This window comes from Zeugodacus cucurbitae, chromosome 3 (genome assembly GCF_028554725.1).
Source record: "Zeugodacus cucurbitae isolate PBARC_wt_2022May chromosome 3, idZeuCucr1.2, whole genome shotgun sequence".
In the NCBI taxonomy this organism is placed as follows: Eukaryota; Metazoa; Arthropoda; class Insecta; order Diptera; family Tephritidae; genus Zeugodacus; species Zeugodacus cucurbitae.
The window spans coordinates 40,000,042-40,024,057 of NC_071668.1; the positions used below are offsets into that span (position 1 = coordinate 40,000,042).

At 37.6% G+C, this 24,016-nt stretch overlaps 1 long non-coding RNA gene across 1 annotated transcript; it reads left to right on the top strand.

Moving 5' to 3' along the window:
* The first annotated feature begins 9,649 nt into the window (after window positions 1-9,649).
* LOC114804985 (uncharacterized) lies at window positions 9,650-10,600 on the top strand. Its single transcript, XR_008470577.1, has 3 exons — window positions 9,650-9,809; window positions 9,862-10,186; window positions 10,263-10,600. It is a non-coding gene; the product is annotated as an uncharacterized LOC114804985 (long non-coding RNA).
* The last annotated feature ends 13,416 nt before the right edge of the window (window positions 10,601-24,016 follow it).

Sequence of the window (24,016 nt, forward strand, 5' to 3'; positions counted from 1 at the left end):
CAAGATCACGGTGAAGGTCAGCAGATCTAATATAACAAGGAGCATTAACTATACTTCTTAGAACCTTATTTTGGAAGCGCTGAATGCAGGCAATACAGTTTGGACTTGGGCAACCTCATAGTTGAGCTCCATAGGCCCAAATTGGCTTTAGTACTTGATTATGTATAAACAGCTTGTTTTCGATTGAAATTTAAATCAGGCTCACCCCTTTTTTCTTGACATGCTCTTTCCAGCGAAGCTTGGCATCTAGGGTGATTCCAAGATACTTAGCATTATTGTGATGTGGTATAGGAGTACCATTTATATAAATAGGATGGTATGATGTTTTATGACTGCTGTTTGCACTCGAAGGGTAGATACTGAGGTTGACTCTACTGCTGCTAACAGGGCTGTGTCATCCGCAAATGTCGCTGTCACATAAATTGGGTCAGTGGGGATATCACTTGTAAAAAGCAAGTAAAGCATTGGCCCCAACATACTTCCCTGGGCAACACCCACTTCTATCGATTGCAAGTTTGAATATGCATCCTCTTGTTTTATGCGAAAGTATCTATCTTTTAGGTAGGAAGCAATTATTTCGCAATATTGTTTGGGTAACATACATCAATTTCAGCACTAGACCCGAATGCCAAACTCTATCAAAAGCTTGAGACACGTCTAAGAAGGCCGCCGAACAAACGTTCCTATTATCCATAGCATTTTCAACGTTAATTTCGTTTGGTGTACCTGGTCAATTGTTGAATGGTGATCACGAAAGCCGAACTGACACCTTATACCAGGGTGTTTTCGATCTATTATTGATTTGAGCCTCTTTATGAGAACATTCTTGAACATTTGCTGGCAGCAGCGATATTGGCCTATAAGATGTGATATCATATATGTGCGAATAATAAATAATTAAAACGTGATTTATTCACTTTAACGTACTTAACGTAGTAATTAATTTCGAAATACCACGCGGAAAACATTTATCACTATTTGAGCGCAGTAGAATTCAATTGATATGAAAATTTGGGACAAAAATAATGAATATCTCGAAAAAAACTCGTAATGAGAAAAATAAATGTTCCTTTCCAAAAAAGTCCGAAATTTATGGGACAACACGAAGAAGTGGGCGTCCTCCCAAGATTCATGAACGGTCGAAGAAAATAAAAACATTTTCCTCACAAAAATTAGGCAGCAAATAATTCTATAATTGTCCACTCGTCGAGATCAAACATAAGTTGCTACCTCAACACAAAACATCAAGGATGCTATATATCCAAAGGCAGTTGTTGTGGGGTTAGAAAATATTAATTTAGACTGCCCGACAACAGTGACAAATATTGGAGCGATATTCGACAACCACTAGAAACAAGTCATTCGAGAAATTTCCAGAAATGATCTCTCATGGTATGGTGGGCTTTCAAGTACCATGGATTAACCCCAATTTCTTTTATAACGCACTGCAGCTGCAACAAGGGGTGCCTTTTCGGATAGAAATATAGCTTTAATGGACTTGCCCGCTATAAGCCCCGACTTAAACCACATGGAAAATCTGTGGAGATTACTTTTGCAGCAAGTTTAATCCGGTTTTCGACAATTTTATTAAGTTAGAGATCTAAGGAGTGCATTGAAGCCGAAAGGAAGAAAATACCTATTTCCACCATTAGCTCTTTAATTGAATTCATGATAAGTTTGATTTTATATACTAAACTAAACCAAGAGAATTGAATATTGGATTTTTTCTTTATCAGTAATAATTTTTGTTTTATTTTGTTAATAAATTTATAGGTTAGTTCTATTAATAAAGAACATAAGAAATATTCATACGACATATAATGATTAATGGAAGCGATTCTTAGCTTGTACGCTATACTTATTAAGTGGACTGTAGTATACCTTTATTTGCTTGTCAAGTTTCGTATTTTTATATGCAATTCTTTTGGTTTAAATTTATCTGCCATTTGACCAGATATGTATATCAGCATATACAAGCAAGGGCTAAGTTCGGGTGTAACCGAACATTTTATACTCTCGAAATTTATTGATGTAATTTTATAAAGATAACACAATTCGACCCATAAAGTTCAATAGAATAACGAAAATCATCATAAATAGTATATGGAGACGGAGGTAATTCCTAAACCGATTTCACTCGTTTTCACCACCAAGATACAAAGTATCGAAGACTATACGCTCACTTAATTTAATATTACTTATAATTAGGTATATGGGATCTGGGGGAAGTTATGACCCGATTTTTACCATATCAGGTATAGAGAGAAACTGTTATAAGAAAAAAATTCAGAGGGGATGAATTACATAAAAATATCTGAGGGATTTACTTATATTTTCGGTGAAAAATTACCATTAGGCACTGAGTTCTTCATGTTCGATATCAGGGGCCTTGAAAAGTCATGGTTCGATTTTGACAATTTTTCCACAAGTGATGTCACAGCTCAAATACAGTATTTGTGTAATGTTTTATTCCGCTATCTTCATTTGTTCCTAATGTATATATGTATTATAAAGTGAACGAATCAAAAGAATTCAAAATTGAGTTATATGGGAAGTAGACGTAGTTGTGAACCGATTTCGCCCATATTCCACCCGTATCATCAGGGTGTCAAGAAAGTGTTATATACCGAATTTCATTGAAATCGGTCTAATAGTTCTTGATATATGGTTTTTGACCCATAAGTGGGAGACGCCACGCCCATTTTCCATTTTGTAAAAAAATCTCAATGCAGCTTCCTTCTGCCATTTCTTATGTAAAATTTGGTGTTTCCGACGTTTTTCATTAGGGAGTTAACACACTTTTAGTAATTTTCAACCCAACCTTTGTATGGGAGATGGGCGTGGTTATTATCCGACTTCTTTCATTTATGGACTGTATAAGTAAATGGCTAAAATAAACGACTGCAGAAAGTTTGGTTTATATAGCTCTATTGGTTTGCGAGATATGTACAAAAAACTTAGTAGGGGGCGGGGCCACGCTCACTTCCCCAAAAAAATTACATCCAAATATGCCCCTTCATAGTGCGATCCTTCATACCAAATTTTATTTCCATAACTTTATTTATGGCTTAGTTATGGCACTTTATGTGTTTTCGGTTTTCGCCATTTTGTGGGCATGGCAGTGGTCCGATTGTGCTCATTTTCGAAAGCAACCTTCCTATGGTGCCAAGAAATAAGTGTGCCAAGTTTCATCAAGATATCTTAATTTTTACTCAAGTTACAGCTTGCACAGACGGACAGACGGACGGACGGACCGACAGACATTCGGATTTGAACTCCACTCTTTACCCTGATCACTTTGGTATATATAACCCTATATCTAACTCGTTTAGTTTTGGGTGTTACAAACAACCGTTATGTGAACAAAACTATAATACTCTCTTTAGCAACATTTGTTGCGAGAGTATAAAAACATCTTTTAACGTATGTCCTTAAAAATTTTTGCGAAGTAAATAAATAAAACAGTTTATAACTCCTATTTTAGAGCTCGAAGTCGAAGTCTCTCTAACTCGATGTTTTTTTGTGGGTTATGGTGATTCGAGTTAGAGAAGTTCCACTGTACATATATTTGTAAATTTTTACATTGCCCTTACTACACTTAATTTACTAATAATAAGTTTCACATTAACAGATAAATGACTACCATCGAAAGAGTAAAAAAAAATATTCCTCACACCAGAAATAACACAAGCCTATCCGGGGACAGGGCGACCTCTATAGTAAGACAAGACGATCAGTCATCAATAACTTCTCTATCAGGATATTCCCATCCAAATCAAGGAGAGACAAGTGCTAATTCCAGTGAAGTCTTTCCATATTGAAGATACAGGATGCAATTCGATTTATACCTACATATAAACAATGGTAATCCTAAAATCGATACATAAATATCGAAGGAATTCTCGCGCTTATCAGTGGTAAAACAGGAGCCAGTCTTGATTGGAAATATATTAAGGACGCTCTCATTGTGCGCATTGCGCGGACAAGAGAAATGGGCCCACTCCATGTTAGAGTTCCACAATTCCGTACAGGAGGGTCTTTCTTTATGTTTATTATATGACAAAATTAAAGTTTACATAGCATAGATCAATAAAACCGACCAACCTTGGAGAAGATTTTAAACGGGCTATAAAAGAAAGAGAAATATAATTCGCTCAAAAGAATATAAAACGGCAGAATCAAAAAGGCAGGTCAGAAAACAGAAATGCACAATTACAATGTTTGGCAGTTTGGCGCCAATTGGTTATACCAAGCGAAGCCAGGTCCCTCTCCACCTGCTCCGTTCGCCGTTGCCAATGTTTAAGGGACCATAAATCTTCCGCAAAACCTTTCTCTCGAAAACTCCTAGTGCCGTCTCATCGGATGTTGACATCGTCCACGCTTCTGCACCGTAAAGCAGGACGGGAATGATAAGCGACTTGTAGTGCTTGATTTTGGTTCGTCGAGAGAGGACTTTACTGTTCAATTGCCTACTCAGTCCAAAGTAGCACCTGTTGGCAAGAGTTATTCTGCGCTGGATTTCGAGGCTGACATTGTTCGTGTTGTTGATGCTGGTTCCCAGGTAGACGAAATTATCTACAACTTCAAAGTTATGACTGTCAACAGTGACGTGGGAGCCAAGACGCGAATGCGCTGACTGTTTGTTTGACGACAGGAGATATTTCGTCTTGTCCTCGTTCACCACCAGACCCATACGCTTCGCTTCCTTATCCAGTCTGGAAAAAGCAGAACTAACGGCGCGAGTGTTGATTCCAATGATATCGATATCATCGGCGTACGCCAGCTGCTGTACAATCTTATAGAAGATTGTACCTTCTCTATTTAGCTCTGCAGCTCGTATTATTTTCTCCAGCATCAGGTTAAAGAGATCACAAGAGAGTGAGTCACCTTGTCTGAAACCTCGTCTGGTATCGAACGGCTCGGAGAGGTCCTTCCCGATCCTGAAGGAGCTTTTGGCGCATGGTGAATATCTGGTCTGTTGTTGATTTTCCAGGTCTAAAGCCACACTGATAAGGTCCAATCAGTTTGTTGACGGTGGGCTTTAGTCTTTCACACAGTACGCACGACGGAACCTTATATGTGATGTTGAGGAGGCTTATCCCACGGTAATTGGCGCAAATTGTGGGGTCTCCCTTTTTGTGTATTGGGCAGAGTACACTGAGATTCCAATCGTCAGGCATGCTTTCTTCCGACCATATTCTGCAAAGAAGCTGATGCAAGCACCATATCAGCTCTTCGCCGCCGTATTTGAATAGCTCGGCCGGTAATCCATCGGCCCCCGCCGCCTTATTGTTTTTCAAGCGGGTAATTGCTATTCGAATTTCTTCACGGTCAGGCAATGGAACATATGCTCCATCGTCGTCGATTGGGGAATCGGGTTCGCCATCTCCTGGTGTTGAACTTTCACTGCCATTCAGCAGGCTGCAGAAGTGTTCCCTCCACAAACTCAGTATACTCTGGTCATCAATAACTAGATCACCTCTGGGGGTCCTACAGGAGTGTGCTCCGGTCTTGAAACCTTCAGTTAGTCGCCGGATCTTTTCGTAAAATTTTCGAGCATAACCCCTGTCGGCCAGCTTGTCAAGCTCTTCATACTCACGAATTTCGGCCTCTTTCTTTTTTTGTCTGCAAATGCGTCTCGCTTCCCTCTTCAGCTCTCGGTACCTTTCCCATCCCGCTCGTGTTGCGGTCGAACGCAACATTGCGAGGTAGGCAGTCTGTTTTCTCTCCACTGCGAGAAGACAATCCTCATCATACCAGATGTTTTTTTGACTTTTCCAAAAGCCAATGGTTTCGGTTGCAGCTGTACGTAAGGAGTTTGATATGCCGTCCAACAGCTCCCTTATACCGAGATGCTGATGAGTGCTCTCAGAGAGCAGGAGTGCAAGTCGAGTAGAAAATCGTTCGGCTGTCGGTTGTAATTGCAGCTTCTCGATGTCGAACCTTCCTTGTGTTTGTTGACGTGTGCGCTTTTCTACACAGAGGCGGGTGCGTAGCCTAGCTGCTACAAGATAGTGGTCCGAGTCGATGTTGGGACCACGAAGCGTACGCACATCAAAAACACTGGAGACATGTCGTCCATCTATAACAACATGATCGATCTGGTTGGGAGTGATTCGATCCGGGGACAGCAAAGTAGCTTGATGGATTTTCTTATGCTGGAATCTAGTAACGACCATATTTCGGGCCCGGCGAAATATTCATTACATTAAATTATGAATTAGACATTCACTAATTTAATAAAACACAGAATTGTAAAAAACATGATTAGCTAATACATGTGTAGATTTTTACCAAATAACAGTAATAAAAAGGCAAACACAATTTTAACTTTAAACAAACCAATCTACAGATTATATTTAGAATCGACAAAATTTCTCAAATAAATCAAAAATCGATGTCACCTGGATCTTTGTTTGTATCTTGGAGCAGCTGGTGCTCCTATCAATCAGAATCTAATAGAAATGTGTTTTTTTAAGACCACATTTATTTATCAAAGAGATGACTTCCAAAATGAACATTACATGTTTTTTCTCTATATTTGCATAAAAAACTCCCCGCTTAAATGCCTATTTTAGCCACATATACAAAATTGTTTGCAATTTTTCTCTTTTAACCCTTTCACCCCTGAGTTTTTTTCGATATCAGGCGGGGTTTTTATCATTACGACAGCAAATACTGTAGTATGACTAAAATATAATATGTTTGGCATACCTGAAAAATCGGATATCCTTACGGTTATCCTGTGATATATAATCCCAATAACATTTATAGGTGGGACGCATAAGTCCCAATAATACCAAGAGGAACAAAAAATGAAATATCAACTTTTAATAAAAAATAATGGATTTCACTGTTTATTCATTTTTCCTTTTACAAATTTAAGTCACTTGTGAAAAGAAGCAAAACATTTAAAACATAAAGCGTTGTTGCATCCAGAACAGACGTATTTGATTTCCTTATTTTGTGAAGTGCAATGAACGCATCGGCGACGAGAAGGCTGTTCAATAGGAAGATGATCGCCAATATTTAGACGTTCAGTTCGTGATCGCTTCGCTTGTCTTCCCCCACATTGACGTGTTGTGAGCTTTTTGTGCTTTATTCCTTCAGCTATCATTGACTCGGCTAATGGCACAATAAATTGAATGAGCGAAATTTTACGGCGTTGACGTTGTGTAAATATAATCCAAGCGTTAACCACAGCATTTTTGCGACTTACGATTCATGTTGTATATTGCAGCCTTCTGATCTGCTAAGTCTACGCCCCCTATTATACGATTGTAGTCTGCAATAGCTAGTGGGCAATCAACTTCTAATTTAGAACCATCTTTTTGTTTCCGGCTAACTTTAGTTATAGTAGGCATATGACAGTTAGAAGCAAGCAGGACTTCTTTCGATTCCATCCATCGAGCAGCCATTATACCATAGCAATTTATTTGGAATTGACTTTCTGATCGTTGTAGACGTCCACTAAATACAGGAGTCTCTTTACGCGTTCGTATATATGTACCAATCACAAGGAATGGTATGGTCTTTAGCAAATTTATTGAGGTGAAAAACCTATCAAACGCTAAAACAACATTTTGCTCACGAATGCCTGCTGTCAAGTTTTTTACAATCCGTTCTCCCAGAGTTCCATTCAGATTAGAGGATGTGTCTTTTCCAGTATATACATTCAAGTCATAAGTGTAGCCTGTTTTGGCATCACAGCGCAGCCATAATTTTATCCCTCTCTTTATTGGCTTCAAAGGCATATCCTGTTTCAAACTTGAGCGACCCTTGAATTTTGCCATACATCATATAGTTTCCCATAGATTCATTTTTACTCCAATAATCAGCAATTGATGGTAAGTGGTTGTAGTGCATTACCAAAGTGACTCCTAAAAAAAGCATAATATCGTACTCGTCGGTAAGAGCACGCTTTGCAGATTTTTCTCTGTTTAGTATTTGAATCCTTTGGTTTGTGCACTCTGCAATACGTATCTATAAACTTTTTGGAAAATGACGCCGGCGTCAAACTTTGTCCAGCTACATTTATTGCCTAATGGCTGATCCTCACTGTTCTCTAAAGAATTAAGATGATCGCCTAAAACTTGACCATCATCGTCATCCAACTCCGATTCAGAAGAAGACTCATCACCTGATTTGCTTACATATTTAGCGTTTGCTACAGGAACTTCCGCATCTTCGTCATCGTCATCCGATGGTTCATAGCTAGACTCAGAGGCACTAAAATTATCGGCCATATCGTCGTTATCCTCTTGTAAAAAATAATCAACAATTTCGTTCTCACCCAATTTTTTCCTTGTAGACATCTAATGGTATAAACAAATATTGGGATATTATTATCCCAAACAAATGCATTATTGGGATTATATGTCCCAATGTAGTTACAAATATAAAAAAACTTACCTTTTTCAATCCAATTTGTTTCCAATTTCGAAGGAATTATCTTTATTCACACCTAAACCGTAAAGCAAGCGGAATATTACGAATAAAAACTGAACCAGATAGACGTTTCACATTGAAATACAACGCGTGACTCATGAAATTTCGCGAAATGTCTGTGCAAAATATTCGTTAACGGGAAATTGATGTCAATAATAACGGAATGCGGTTACTGATCATCAAAGAAGACTTCAAGGCTTTATTGGGTACATTTCATTGGATAATTGGATCAAAATTAAAAGTTACACACATGTTTGAAGTTTACTGTGACATATTGTCCCAGTAGGGGCGAAAGGGTTAAGTATCTTTTAATATTTTTGACATTAAATGCGCTGAGTAATGTCAAAAGGAAAAAAAATAATATACATAGTTTTGTAATATTTTTTATACTCTCGCAACAAAGTTGCTAAGAGAATATTGTAGTTTTGTTCACATAACGGTTGTTTGTAACACCCAAAACTAAACGAGTTAGATATAGGGTTATATATACCAAAGTGATCAGGATGAAGAAAGACGGATGTCTGTCTGTTCGTCCGTCCGTCTGTGCAAGCTGTAACTTGAGTAAAAATTAAGATATCTTGACAAAACTTGGAACACTTGTTTCTTGGCACCATAGAAAGGTTGCTTTCGAAAATAAGCAAAATCGGACCACTGCGAATTTGGTACAAAGGATTGTTCTAGGAAGGTGCGTATTTGGATGTAATTTTTTTGGGAAAGTGGGCATGGCTTCGCCCCCTACTAAGTTTTTTGTACATATCTCGTAAACTGCTAAAGCTATATCAACAAAATTCTCAGGAGTCAAAGTGGGGAGTTTTAAGTGGGTGTGGCTCCGCCCACTTATTGCTCAAAAACCATATCTCCGAAACTACTCGACCAATATCAGTGAAATTTGGTTTGTAATATGTTCCTTGAATCTCAATGATATGTTGTGAAAATAGGCTAAATCGGTTCACAACCACGCCTACTTCCTATATACCAGAACTTTGAAATCGATCTGAATCGTTTACTTTACCATACATAAAGTAAGCACTAGTGAAGATATCGGAATAGAACTTTGCATAAATACTGCATTTATAGTGTGGCAGCCCCTTTCTAAAATCGGACCATAGGTTTTCAATGCCCCATATATCGAATTTGAGGACCTCGGTGCTTCTAACCTAATATTAGGGTTTCCAACTTTCAATGGACTTAATAACAATGGTAATCCTAAAATCGATAAATAAATATCGAAGGAATTCTCGCGCTTATCAGTGGTAAAACAGGAGCCAGTCTTGATTGGAAATATATTAAGGACGCTCTCATTGTGCGCATTGCGCGGACAAGAGAAATGAGCCCACTCCATGTTCGAGTTCCACAATTCGGTATTTTTTATGTTTATTATATGACAAAATTAAAAAATTGAAATTTTCATAGCGGAGACCTAAGAATCGGAGCCTACTTTGGATAAGACAAATAAATTGTTAACAGATATATGTTTACCCCACTTTTAACAGAAATCAGGCTACAGTGAGATCAATAAAACCGACCAACCTTGGAGAAGATTTTAAACGGGCTATAAAAGAAAGAGAAATGTAATTCGCTCAAAAGAATATAAAACGGCAGAATCAAAAAGGCAGGTCAGAAAACAGAAATGCACAATTACAATGAGGCGGCAAATTTTCAACAAAGAGCTTTTGACAAGAGACATGTTATTTAATAAATGAAAACAATAAGTCACCGCTACCATATATGTATTTCGGTAAACAAGGCTTTCGATAAATCCCTTAAGTTCCTTATAGATAACGGTGTTTTTTTTTATTCATTCTAATTATCAGGCATGTGCTGGAAATCGTGCGATTTCATTTTAATATCGAAATTTCAAATTAATTAGAGGTATGATAAAATTCACTCGATTCGAACTTTAATTCCAAACAGCTGGTAATCAAACAACTGACATTTAATAATAATTTTGTGTAAAATATTTTTGTAAATATGAGCAGAAACTGTTAAATGGAATTGTTTCTGCTTACTTGCTCTTTTGAAATAATTGGAAAAATCATGAGATAGATTCAGGATGCATTATTTATATATTCAATGTAAGTACATAAACGTATAAAGCTGTATGCCCAGCGTTGACGTACTGAATCTGATTATTTATAGAATCCTTTCGTTCTACAGGATAAATAAAGGAGCCTTTGAAAGTATTATTAGCGATAAAGGCCCCTAATAAAGCCAACGGTCATAGTTGTTTAACAGCTACGTCTAGATTTTTTAGGGAAAGACATTTCAAAGGCTTCATATTTTAAATTTAATATAAATAAACTATAAACATTAAATTAACTACGATTTAATACGTAAACCATCAACTGTTTTTCCAATTTATGCATAAAATATATCATTCGCGTGCACACGGCCGACCGATTTCAAAACGGAAAAATATGACGATTTCGAATTCTGACACATGTTAAATCGTTACAATTTGCTATTCGAAAACTAAAACGGAACAGTGAAATACAGCACAGCGTATTTCGTGTTCGGTAGCAATTTCATGCGAAAACGCATTCCAGCACATGCTGTATGTCTTAAAAGAAAATCAAATCAAATTACATACACCAATAGCCATCAAGACAGTACTAAATCAACTCCAATTATACAACAAAATTATGATTACACTAGCTAGAGAATTCTCGGACTTGTCACAATATTCCTTCTTTATACTCTCGCAAAAAAGTTGCTACGAGAGTATAATAGTTTTGTTCACATAACGGTTTTTTGTAACACCTAAAACTAGACGAGTTAGATATAGAGTCATATATACCAAAGAGATCAGGGTGACGAGTAGATTTGAAATCCGGATGTCTGTGTCCGTCCATCCGTCTGTGCAAGCTGTAACTTGAGTAAAAATTAAGATATCTTAATGAAACTTGGAACACATGTTCCTTGGGGCAGTGAGGGGGTTGAATGGGCGAAATCGGACCATTGCCACGCCCACAAAATGGTGAAAACCAAAAATACATAAAGTGTCATAACTAAACCATAAATAAATATATAAAAGTAAAATTTGGAATAAGGGATCGCACTAGGAAGGGACATATTTGGGTGTAGTTTTTTTGGGGAAGTGGGTGTGGTCCCGCCCACAGAAATAATAGTAGAAGGAAGCTGCACTCAAATTTGTTTACAAAATGGAAAATGAGCGCGGCATCGCCCACTTATGGGTCAAAAACCATATCTCAGGAATTACTCCACAGATTTCAATGAACTTCGGTATATAATATTTTCTTTACACCCTGATAACACGGATAAAAAATGGGCGAACTCGGTTCACAACCACGACTACTTTCCTTATAACTCAAATTTGAATTTGATTCCTTCACTTTATCATGTATACATAAGGAACCAATGAAGATAGTGGAATAAAACTTTACAGAAATAGTACATATCATCTCTGACTTCACTTGTGAAAAAATTGACGGACTATAACTTTTCAAGGCCCCAGATATCGAACTCAGCGCATAAGGGTAAATTTTAACCGAAAATTTGGGTAAATCCCTCAGATAATTTAATATAATTCAGAGGAAATTGATTTCTTCTAATAGTTAGTATTTCTGTTACAAAAAAATATTAAAATTGGGTCATAACATCTCCTAGCTCCCATATATGTACCTAATTATAGGTTGTTCAAAAATACGATGGGCTTTATTCCGCATATATGTATTGGTTAATATGTGAGATATCTTAGCAAAATTAGGTGAGCTATAGTCTTGGATATAGTTAACCCTGCTGGTGAAAATGAAAGAATTACCTCAAACTTTATGCCGAATTTATGGGTAAATTTTGTATGTTTGTAAGTTTCTTCAATAAATTGCGAAAGTATAAAATGTTCGGTTGAACCCGAACTTAGCCTTTCCTTAGTTGTTTTATTTAAATTTCATTCATATTTTGACGTGTGAATCGGGATTGATATATTATATATTAAAGAAATATTGTAATATTAAATAAATAAAAGCCATTGTAAGTATTCCAATCAAGAACCTCAAATACAAAAATAGAACGAGAGAAAGTAATGTCTGGAACTAATGGGCTTTTTCGGTAATTCAAACTGCGCAGTATATAATGCAAACTGTTCGGAAAACCAAAACTAGCATCTGCATCAGAATTATATATTCATAAAAGCAAACATGGCGTAGCTGATGCGCAAAAAGCGAAAATTCTGCAGTGAAGAAAAAGTAGTTGCAGAAAAAATGCAAGGCGAAATTCAATTAATGCTACTTGGTCATTAAAGTAATAATTTGTGTACATATATTTTTACGATTCTTATTTAATAAAAATTGAATTTTTTGTCAAAAATACTCGATTTTTATTTTCACTCATCTTTATGTTCATAAATGCAAATATTTCGATGCATAGCATCTGCTGTGCAAACTTCGCAAAGCTGCCAGAAATTTGTGCATTACCGAAAAAGCCCAATGTTGTCTGTGAAGGAAAAGTTCTGATTCTGGTTTGAAAGTACAATCATTAGTCAACTTAATTTAGGAGACAGAGAATGATACGACATTTGATTATCAATATTTTAATACTTATATACGAAGTCAACAACTTAATTATTAAGAAACTATACAACATAGAAAACTCTGTCGGAAAATTCCAAAACTTTTCCTCAAAGATGGAAACATTTAAACATTCACTAATTTAATAAAACACAGAATTGTAAAAAAAAAATTAGCTAATACATGTGTAGATTTTTACCAAATAACAGTAATATAAAGGCAAACAGAATTTTAACTTTAAACAAACCAATCTACAGATTATATTTAGAATCGACAAAATTTCTCAAATAAATAAAAAAGCATCGATGTTTGACAACAATGTTTTGAATTAAAAAAAATCGATGTCACCTGGAGCTTTGTTTGTTTCAGCAGCTGGTGCTCCTATCAATCAGAATCTAATAGAAATGTGTTTTTTAAGACCACATTTATTTATCAAATAGATGACTTCCAAAATGAACCTGATAAAAAATAAAAAATTACCCGCTCAAATGCCTGTTTTAGCCACATATACAAAATTGTTTGCAATTTTCCTCTTTTAAGTATCTTAATATTTTTGACATTAAATGCGCTGATTAATGTCGCAACAAAGTTGCTAAGAGAATATTGTAGTTTTGTTCACATAACGGTTGTTTGTAACACCCAAAACTAAACGAGTTAGATATAGGGTTATATATACCAAAGTGATCAGGGTGAAGAGAGACATTCGGATGTCTGTCTGTCCGTCCATCCGTCTGTGCAAGCTGTAACTTGAGTAAAAATTAAGATATCTTGATGAAACTTGGAACACTTGTTTCTTGGCACATAGGAAGGTTGCTTTCGAAAATGAGCAAAATCGGACCACTGAAAACGACTAAAAATGCTTTAATTCAGTAAGGAAAACCACCAGAAACCTTAAATTTCATTATAAAGAAGGTACAGAAGGGCTCTACCCAAATTGGTATACAAAATTTTAAGTGGGTGTGGCTCCGCCCACTTATTGCTCAAAAACCATATCTCCGAAACTACTCGACCAATATCAGTGAAATTTGGTTTGTAATATGTCCCTTGCATCTCAATGATATGTTGTGAAAATAGGCCAAATCGGTTCACAACCACGCCTACTTCCTATATACCAGAACTTTGAAGTCGATCTGAATCGTTTACTTTACCATACATAAAGTAAGCACTAGTGAAGATATCGGAATAGAACTTTGCATAAATACTGCATTTATAGTGTGGCAGCCCCTTTCTAAAAATCGCCGAAATCGGACCATGGGTTTTCAATGCCCCATATATCGAATATGAGGACCTCGGTGCTTCTAACCTAATATTAGGGTTTCCAACTTTCAATGGACTTAATACCATATATATGACGAATATGTGGGTCGGAATGTCTATTATATAATATTAAATAAATCAATTGCGAGAGTATAAAATGTTCAGTCACAACCGAACTTAGCCCTTCCTTTCTTGTTTATATTTATTGTTGTTATTACATAATTTTTTTGTTATTAATAAGAAATAAATGTGACTTTCATTCAAAAACAAATAATATTGGATCGAAGTATTTGAGAAAGAGCTCAGTAAGTACGTCGAGGAACTTAAGCGGGATTCATTTAAGTGTCGAGGAACTTACTTAAGTTGTGCTTAAGATAAAATAGGTAAATAGTGTTTTACAGTTCATACTTATGTTATGCTTAAGAACTGAAAATGGGAGACTTATCCAGTGTTTTGGTAACAGCTGATTTTTGTTTTGAATTCTCAGTTATTTGTGTAAAGAAGAAAAATAAGAAGTAATTTTTTGTGAAATAACATATCGGAATCGGATTGGTATTGCAATAGTAACAGTGACCGATAATACGAAGATTTGTCGAATATTATAATAATGCGACAAACAAAAGAAAACAGATCCCGGCCTAAATTCTTCAAGCTATATGACGATGAAGATTTCCGCGACAGATTTCGGATTAGCAAAGAAACAGTCTGGAATGTGCTGGTTTGTATACGACTACAAATCGAGCACAAAACCAAGTGGTAAATCTAATTTGCCTTTTCAGTAGGAAGTATCCAATTCTTTCCTACTTCCAAGTCCCACTGGGATAAGTACTAACATCAAATTTTATTAATCATTAAATTTTATTAAACATGTTATACATGTACATATCGTACATACTAATAATATTATCAGATGATACGCGGTTTCGGCAAACGTCATATAAAGAGATTAGCAGCTGCGCATTTAGCTAGAATGCAACTACAAAATGTGCAAGCAGAATCTACAAGCAATGATATATTTATGGAAAACATTTCCAATGAAAACGAAATATGTATTTATGGAAGACATTTCCAATGAAATTGATGATAGTAAGTTAAACTCAACATAAATAATCTTTTTTTTTAATTACCACGTGTTTGTTGTTTTCTAGATAATCCAAGTTCATCTAACTTAAAAAATAAATGATTTAAAATATAAACTGAAAAAGTGGTACTTTGAGTACAGCCCAAGTTGAAATTCAGTAAACTCATTATTATCAATTTTGCAAGATGAATGCTTGGATGTCCCTTTGTCGTTACATGGTCTAATAGGACAAAACGAAAAAATTATTGTAAAAAGCGTTCATCCTGGCGAATATTTCCATATAGGCATTAGCTATCATTTACAAAAAATGTCTGATAGGATTAAAAACATGTCTGAAATAGTGATAGATATAGGCATTGATGGTCTTCCTTTATTTAAAATTCCAAAAGGTCGCTATGGCCAATATTAGGCTCTATAGAAAATATGCAAGAAAAATATGTATTTTTAATAGGAGCGTTTATCGGTGGCTCTAAACCTGTAAGTGTAGATCAATACCTACATGATTTTAATAATGATTTAAATAAAATAATGCAAGAAGGAGTTCTCATCAATGAACAACGTATAGCTGTAAAGATAAGAGCATTTATTTGTGACGCCCCTGCAAGAGCTTATGCTACAGGGGTTGTAGGTCACAATGCTCATAATGGTTGCCACAAATGCACACAGAAAGGGAAAACAATTGAACATGTTGTGTTTCATATCACAAAAAGGTGCGATGAAAGGACGGATTTAGATTTTAAAAATCGTGTGCACCCAGAACATCATAATAACATGTTTAAAAATATTCCTTCAGAACTCGAAAAGCTTGGAATAAAAATGGTATCGCAGTTTCCTCAAGATCCCATGCATTTATTGGATCTAGGAGTAACAAAAAAAATGCTGATATGCATTATAAACCGTAAAACAAATAATTTCAAATTGCAAAACAAAAAAATAAAGAACTGATTTCAAAACGGTTACTTGCTTTAGGTACTTTTATGTCAAAAGAATTTTCAAGAAAACCAAGAAGCCTCGATGAATTAAAATTCTGGAAGGCAACTGAGTTTAGGCAGTTTCTTTTGTATACTGGCCCTATTGTTTTGAAAGGCATTATTAGTGATAAGCTTTACAATCATTTTTATACTCTCGCAACAAATGTTGCTAAAGAGAGTATTATAGTTTTGTTCACATAACGGTTGTTTGTAACACCCAAAACTAAACGAGTTAAATATAGGGTTATATATACCAAAGTGATCAGGGTGAAGAGTGGAGTTCAAATCCGAATGTCTGTCTGTCCGTCCGTCCGTCTGTGCAAGCTGTAACTTGAGTAAAAATTAAGATATCTTGATGAAACTTGGCACACTTATTTCTTGGCACCATAGGAAGATTGCTTTCGAAAATGAGCAAAATCGGACTACTGCCACACCCACAAAATGGCGAAAACCGAAAACACATAAAGTGCCATAACTAAGCCATAAATAAAGCTATGGAAATAAAATTTGGTATGAAGGATCACACTATGAAGGGGCATATTTGGATGTAATTTTTTTTGGGAAGTGGGCGTGGCCCCGCCCCCTACTAAGTTTTTTGTACATATATCGCAAACCAACAGAGCTATATAAACCAAACTTTCTGCAGTCGTTTTTTTTGGCCACTTCCTAATACAGTCCAAAAATGAAAGAAGTCGGATCATAACCACGCCCACCTCCCATACAAAAGTTAGGTTGAAAATTAGAAAAAGTGGGTTAACTCACTAACGAAAAACGTCAGAAACACCAAAGAAGTGACAGATAGGAGCTGCACTCAGATTTTTTTACAAAATGGAAAATGGGCATGGCATCGCCCACTTATGGGTCAAAAACCATATCTCCGATTTCAATGAAACTTGGTTTGTAATAGTTTCCATACATCCCAATGATATGTTGTGAAAATAGGCCAAATCGCTTCACAACCACGCCTACTTCCTATATACCAGAACTTTGAAGACAATCTGAATCGTTTACTTTACAATATATAAAGTAAGTATTAGTGAAGATATCGGTGCAGAACTTTGCACAAATACTATGTTAATAGTGTGGCAGCCCCATTCTAAAAATCGCCGAAATCAGACCATATTTTTAAGGCCCCATATATCGAACACGGGGACCTCGGTGCTTCTAACCTAATATTATGTTTTCCAACTTTCAATGCAATGGACTTAATACCATATATATGACGAATATGTGGGTCGGAATGTCTATTATATAATATTAAATAAATCAATTGCGAGAGTATAAAATGTTCAGTCACAACCGAACTTAGCCCTTCCTTACTTGTTTATATTTATTGTTGTTATTACATAATTTTTTTGTTATTAATAAGAAATAAATGTGACTTTCACTCAAAAACAAATAATATTAGATCGAAGTATTTGAAAAAGAGCTCAGTAAGTACGTCGAGGAATTTAAGCGGGATTCATTTAAGTGCCTTTCATAGTCTATACTTAAGTTGTGCTTAAGATAAAATAGGTAAATAGTGTTTCACAGTTCATACTTAAGTTATGCTTAAGAACTGAAAATGGGAGACTTATCCAGTGTTTAGGTAACAGCTGATTTTTGTTTTGAATTCTCAGTTATTTGTGTAAAGAAGAAAAATAAGAAGTAATTTTTTATGAAATAAAATATGGAATCGGATTGGTATTGCAATAGTAACAGTGACCCATAATACGAAGATCTGTCGAATATTATAATAATGCGACAAACAAAAGAAAACAGATCCCGGCCTAAATTCTTCAAGCTATATGACGATGAAGATTTCCGCGACAGATTTCGGATTAGCAAAGAAACAGTCTGGAATATGCTGGTTTGTATACGACTACAAATTGAGCACAAAACCAAGTGGTAAATCTAATTTGCCTTATAGCGTTTGATCAATCAAAATTTTTATTGAGAACCCTTTTTTTGCCTTTTATACTGTCGGCTACTTGATAACCGATCAGCTGTTATACATTTTTGTTTTTGCTTTTCATAAGAAGTTGGTAAGTTTCATCAGCGACAACTACCGTTCCCGCACTTAAGCGGGAATTGGGTTAGGTTAGGTTAGGTTATTCTGGTAGGCTAAAATGCCACACATAGACTAGTTTTGGTCCTTTGCGGTACCAGGTGGAGTGCCGTCACTTAGTTAATGAGGAGTAATCATCCTTTAGGATGCCTGCGATTGTTGCGAATTTCAAAAGGCTTTGTGGCTTCATCAACGAAATCTCGAAAGCTGTTGACATTTCCTGCAGTCTTCGCGATCTATCTTGTAGGCGTGCGCCGCCACAAGACAGAGACCAGTGAGTATGCCGACCATATTCCTAAATTTGCCTCTATCGAGCGCCAATAAAAATTACGTGTACTTCTTATCTACCATCTTGCACATAACTTTTGCGGTTTTGCATCCCGGTATATCCTTCCAGCGCGCTTTGAACTTTTTTACCAAGTTTCTATCTAGATCATCATATAGACAGTGTATGGGTTTATCTACGTTCATCATATTTTCGTATGACAGTCTTACGCCTCGTTTGGCAATCTCGTCCACTCTCTCGTTACCCTCTATGCCCTGGCACCCAGTAGAATTGAAGTCGCCTATTTCTGGCGACATCATCCACTGCTGTCCTACCACGTATACGTATATGTTTACTTTAGAGTATCCTATTGGTGCGCTTAAGGATAGCTCAGCGGCTTTTTCAATTGCAAACACCTCCGCTTGAAATATACTGCAGTGGTCCGGTAGTTTGAATGGTTGCCTTACACCTAACTCCGGGCATTATATCCCCACGCCTACTTCGTCCTCCATTTACGAGCCGTCCGTAAATATGTTTAAATTGCTGCGTGCAGGTGCTATGCCCTTACGCCAGCCATCTCTTTCTAAGTTTACTTTGAACCTTCTTTCCCATTTGGAAAATGGGGTCAGGTAGTCGGTGTCCGCCAAACTGCCATTACCCACTGAGCTATGCCCGAAGGTCTATACATAAATTCTCCTGCTGCCAAAAGGCGCCCCGCCAATTTTGCAGCGCTGTTTTCAGCGAAGAAATCTATAGGCGGCAGGTTAAGTATTATTTCAAGAGCCGCCGTTGGGGTGGTTCTTAGTGATCCCGTTATTCAAAGAGCCGCAAGCCGCTGAACCGTTTCCATTGGCTTTCGATACGTTGATTTCCGTGCGCCTGTCCACCACACTAGAGCACTGTAGAGCAGAATCGGTCTTACCACTGCTGTGTAGCACCAGTGCATAAGAGAGGAACAAAGCCCAAAGGTAGTACCAAGCATCTGGCTGCACGCATATAAAGCATTGCTGGCCTTCCTTACTCTCTCCTCTACATTGTACTTCCATAGCAGTTTGCTGTCCAAGACTACCCCCAGGTACTTGGTGCGGTCCTTGAGAGGCAGTTCTGTCCCATTTAACGAGGGTGTCTCCATGTGGGAATTTTGTACTTCCTCGTAAAACAAGCAAGTCAGTTTTCTCCGCATTCAACCCCAAGCCTGCATAGTTGCCCAGTTCAGTACAGTAGTGAGAGTGGCAGTCATAATGTTGCTAATAGTGTGTAGACACCTGCCCGTTATTAAGATGGCAATGTCGTCCGCATATGTTACTATCTTAGGGGCTTTGCCGTCCAGCTTCCTTAATAATTTATTCACCACTAATGTCCATAGGAGTGCAGATAACACCCCACCTTGTGGGGTACCCCTGCGGACCTCCTTGGTCATTATGGCATCGCAACAAGAGGCTTTTGACCCACCGTTGTATTGCAGTCTCAACGTCTAGTGACTCGATACTGTTCAGGATGGCTTCCGTAGACACGTTGTTAAAAGCTCCGGAGATGTCCAGGAAAGCTCCGAGGGCATATTCCTTATATTCCAAGACTTCTTCGATGCTGAATACCAGTGAAGGGAGTGCAGTCTCTTCGGATCTGCCTTTTGTATAAGCATGTTACGCTTTAGACAAGCTGCCGGGAGGCGCTGCATCCCTGATATCCGCATCCAGTATTTTCTCTAGCGTTTTCAAGAGGAATGAAGTTAAGCTTATGGGTCTAAATTCTTTCGAGTAGGTTGGGTTGTTTTTACCTGCCTTTGGTATAAACACAACCCTAGCCTCTCTCCATGAATGCGGCACATAGCTGAACCTCAAGCACCCCCTGAAAATCGTTTTTAGCCACGGAACAACCAACCATTGACCTTTTTGCAGCATGGCCGGAATAATTCCATCCGTACCGGGTGATTTAAATGCGTCGAATGACTGGATTGCCCATTCTATCTTCCGCTCTGTTATGATATTTTCAGGTACACTTACAGCTCTTTTCCCTTCGTTAATGGGACAAACCGTGTTCTTGCAGCGCGTGAAGTGTACACTGAATAGGTCTTCTAATGAATCCTTACAGTTATCCGTCCACTCCCCGTCACCTTGCGTAGCGGGAATTACTATGTATTCAAAAACTTAATGATTTCTAATGAGTAATATATCCAAAAATTAAATAGAAAATGAAGGTTAGGTATGTTGAATATTGACACACAAAATCCGGAAAGGCTAGAAATAAATAATGTAATATTTAGAAAGAAAATAGGAGCAGCATGTTTACAACAAGATTTGCAAATTAGAAGATATACGTGTAACCCTTATCACAACCATGAATCAGAAGATTTTCTGGGCGCCGGGTCAACCATAAGTCGTTTCAGTACAATGATGACGGCGAATCTTCTAGCGCGGATGACAAAATTTAAATTTTAGAATATTGAAGACAGACAACTTCTGTGGAATATCCTACCCCCATCCATCCCCCTAAAAATTAAGCCTTCCACAAGTTAATTGAGGCACTTAATCCCCGCTTAAGTGCCTCAAGTTACTTACCACGCTATTTCTCAAATACTTCGATCAAGTATTTCTTATTAATAACAAAAATACTTATTAATAATAATAAATATGAAATTTTGACAATACTCAGCACATTCAATACAAAATACAGATTATATTTAGAATCTACAAAATTTCTCAAATAAATCAAAAAGCATCGATGTTTGACAACAATGTTTTGAATTTTAAAAAATCGATGTCACCTGGAGCTTTATTTGTATCTTGGAGCAGCTGGTGCTCCTATCAATCAGAATCTAATAGAAATGTGTTTTTTTAAGACCACATTTATTTATCAAAGAGATGGCTTCCAAAATGAACATGACATGTTTTTTCTCTTAATTTGCATAAAAAATTCCCCGCTCAAATGTATCTTTTAATATTTTTGACATTAAATGCGCTGAGTAATGTCAAAAGGAATAAAATAATATACATAGTTTTGTAATATTTTTTATACTCTCGCAACAAAGTTGCTAAGAGAATATTGTAGTTTTGTTCACATAACGGTTGTTTGTAACACCCAAAACTAAACGAGTTAGATATAGGGTTATATATACCAAAGTGATCAGGGTGAAGAGAGACATTCGGATGTCTGTCTGTCCGTCCGTCCGTCTGTGCAAGCTGTAACTTGAGTAAAAATCAAGATTTCTTGATGAAACTTGGAACACTTGTTTCTTGGCACCATAGGAAGGTTGCTTTCGAAAATGAGCAAAACGGACCACTGCGAATTTGGTACAAAGGATTGTTCTAGGAAGGGGCGTATTTGGATGTAATTTTTTGGGAAAGTGGGCATGGCTTCGCCCCCTACTAAGTTTTTTGTACATATCTCGTAAACTGCTAAAGCTATATCAACAAAATTCTCAGGAGTCAAAGTGGGGAGTTTTAAGTGGGTGTGGCTCCGCCCACTTATTGCTCAAAAACCATACCTCCGAAACTACTCGACCAATATCAGTGAAATTTGGTTTGTAATATGTCCCTTGCATCTCAATGATATGTTGTGAAAATAGGCCAAATCGGTTCACAACCACGCCTACTTCCTATATACCAGAACTTTGAAGTCGATCTGAATCGTTTACTTTACCATACATAAAGTAAGCACCAGTGAAGATATCGGAATAGAACTTTGCATAAATACTGCATTTATAGTGTGGCAGCCCCTTTCTAAATCGCCGAAATCGGACCATGGGTTTTCAATGCCCCATATATCGAATATGAGGACCTCGGTGCTTCTAACCTAATATTAGGGTTTCCAACTTTCAATGGACTTCTTCTTCTTCTTGACTGGCGTAGACACCGCTTACGCGGTTATAGCCGAGTCCAAAACAGCGCGCCACGCATCTCTCCTTCTGGCAGTTTGGCGCCAATTGGTTATTCCAAGCGAAGCCATGTCCCTCTCCACCTGGTCCTTCCATCGGAGCGGAGGTCTCCCTCTTCCTCTGCTTCCACCAGCGGGTACTGCATCGATTACTTTCAGAGCTGGAGCACCTTCATCCATTCGAACAACATGTCCTAGCCAGCGTAGCCGCTGTTTTTTTATTCGCTGGACTATGTCTATGTCGTCGAATAACACATACAGCTCATCGTTCCATCGTCTGCGGTATTCGCCGTTGCCAATTCTTAAGGGACCATAAATCTTCCGCAAAACCTTTCTCTCGAAAACTCCTAGTACCGTCTCATCGGATGTTGACATCGTCCACGCTTCTGCACCGTAAAGTAGGACGGGAATGATGAGAGACTTGTAGAGTTTGGTTTTTGTTCGTCGAGAGAGGACTTTACTTTTCAATTGCCTACTTAGTCCATAGTAGCACCTGTTGGCAAGAGTGATTCTGCGTTGGATTTCCAGGTTGACATTGTTATTGCTGTTAATGCTGGTTCCCAGGTAGACGAAATTATCTACAACTTCAAAGTTATGACTGTCAACAGTGACGTGGGAGCCAAGACGCGAATGCGCTGACTGTTTGTTTGACGACAGGAGATATTTCGTCTTGTCCTCGTTCATCATCAGACCCATACGTTTCGCTTCCTTATCCAGTCTGAAGAAAGCAGAACTAACGGCGCGGGTGTTGTTTCCAATGATATCGATATCATCGGCGTACGCCAGTACACTCTTATAGAAGATTGTACCTTCTCTGTTTAGCTCTGCAGCTCGTATTATTTTCTCCAGCATCAGGTTAAAGGAATCACACGAGAGTGAGACTTCGTCCTTCTCTTCCGTTGGGGCGTGGGCGCAAATCAGCGATATGTTGAAGAACCTCGCTTTGATGCGGATTGTGGCTAGACGTTCATCCACCGGAGTGAATGCCAGGACTCGACGACGGAATCTATCTCCCACCACGAACCCCACACCGAATTTGCGCTCCTTTATATGGCCGCTGTAGTAGATGTCACAAGGACCCACCTTCTTCCGTCCTTGTCCCGTCCATCGCATTTCTTGGATTGCGGTGATGTCAGCCTTTACTCTTACGAGGACATCAACCAGCTGGGCAGAGGCACCTTCCCAATTAAGGGTCCGGACATTCCAGGTGCATGCCCTTATTTCGTAGTCCTTTAAACGTTTGCAGTGGTCGTCATCAAAATTGGGGTCTCTGATCCGAGGCTGTTTTTTCTTTTTCATTGGGGGGTGTTTTTATGTGGTGGGTCCCAAAGCCTACGCACAACCGGATGTGAACGACAGTCAGAAACTTTCCTCACTTACGTGAACTTCTACATATGACTCTATATGGACTTAATACCATATATATGACGAATATGTGGGTCGGAATGTCTATTATATAATATTAAATAAATCAATTGCGAGAGTATAAAATGTTCAGTCACAACCGAACTTAGCCCTTCCTTACTTGTTTATATTTATTGTTGTTAT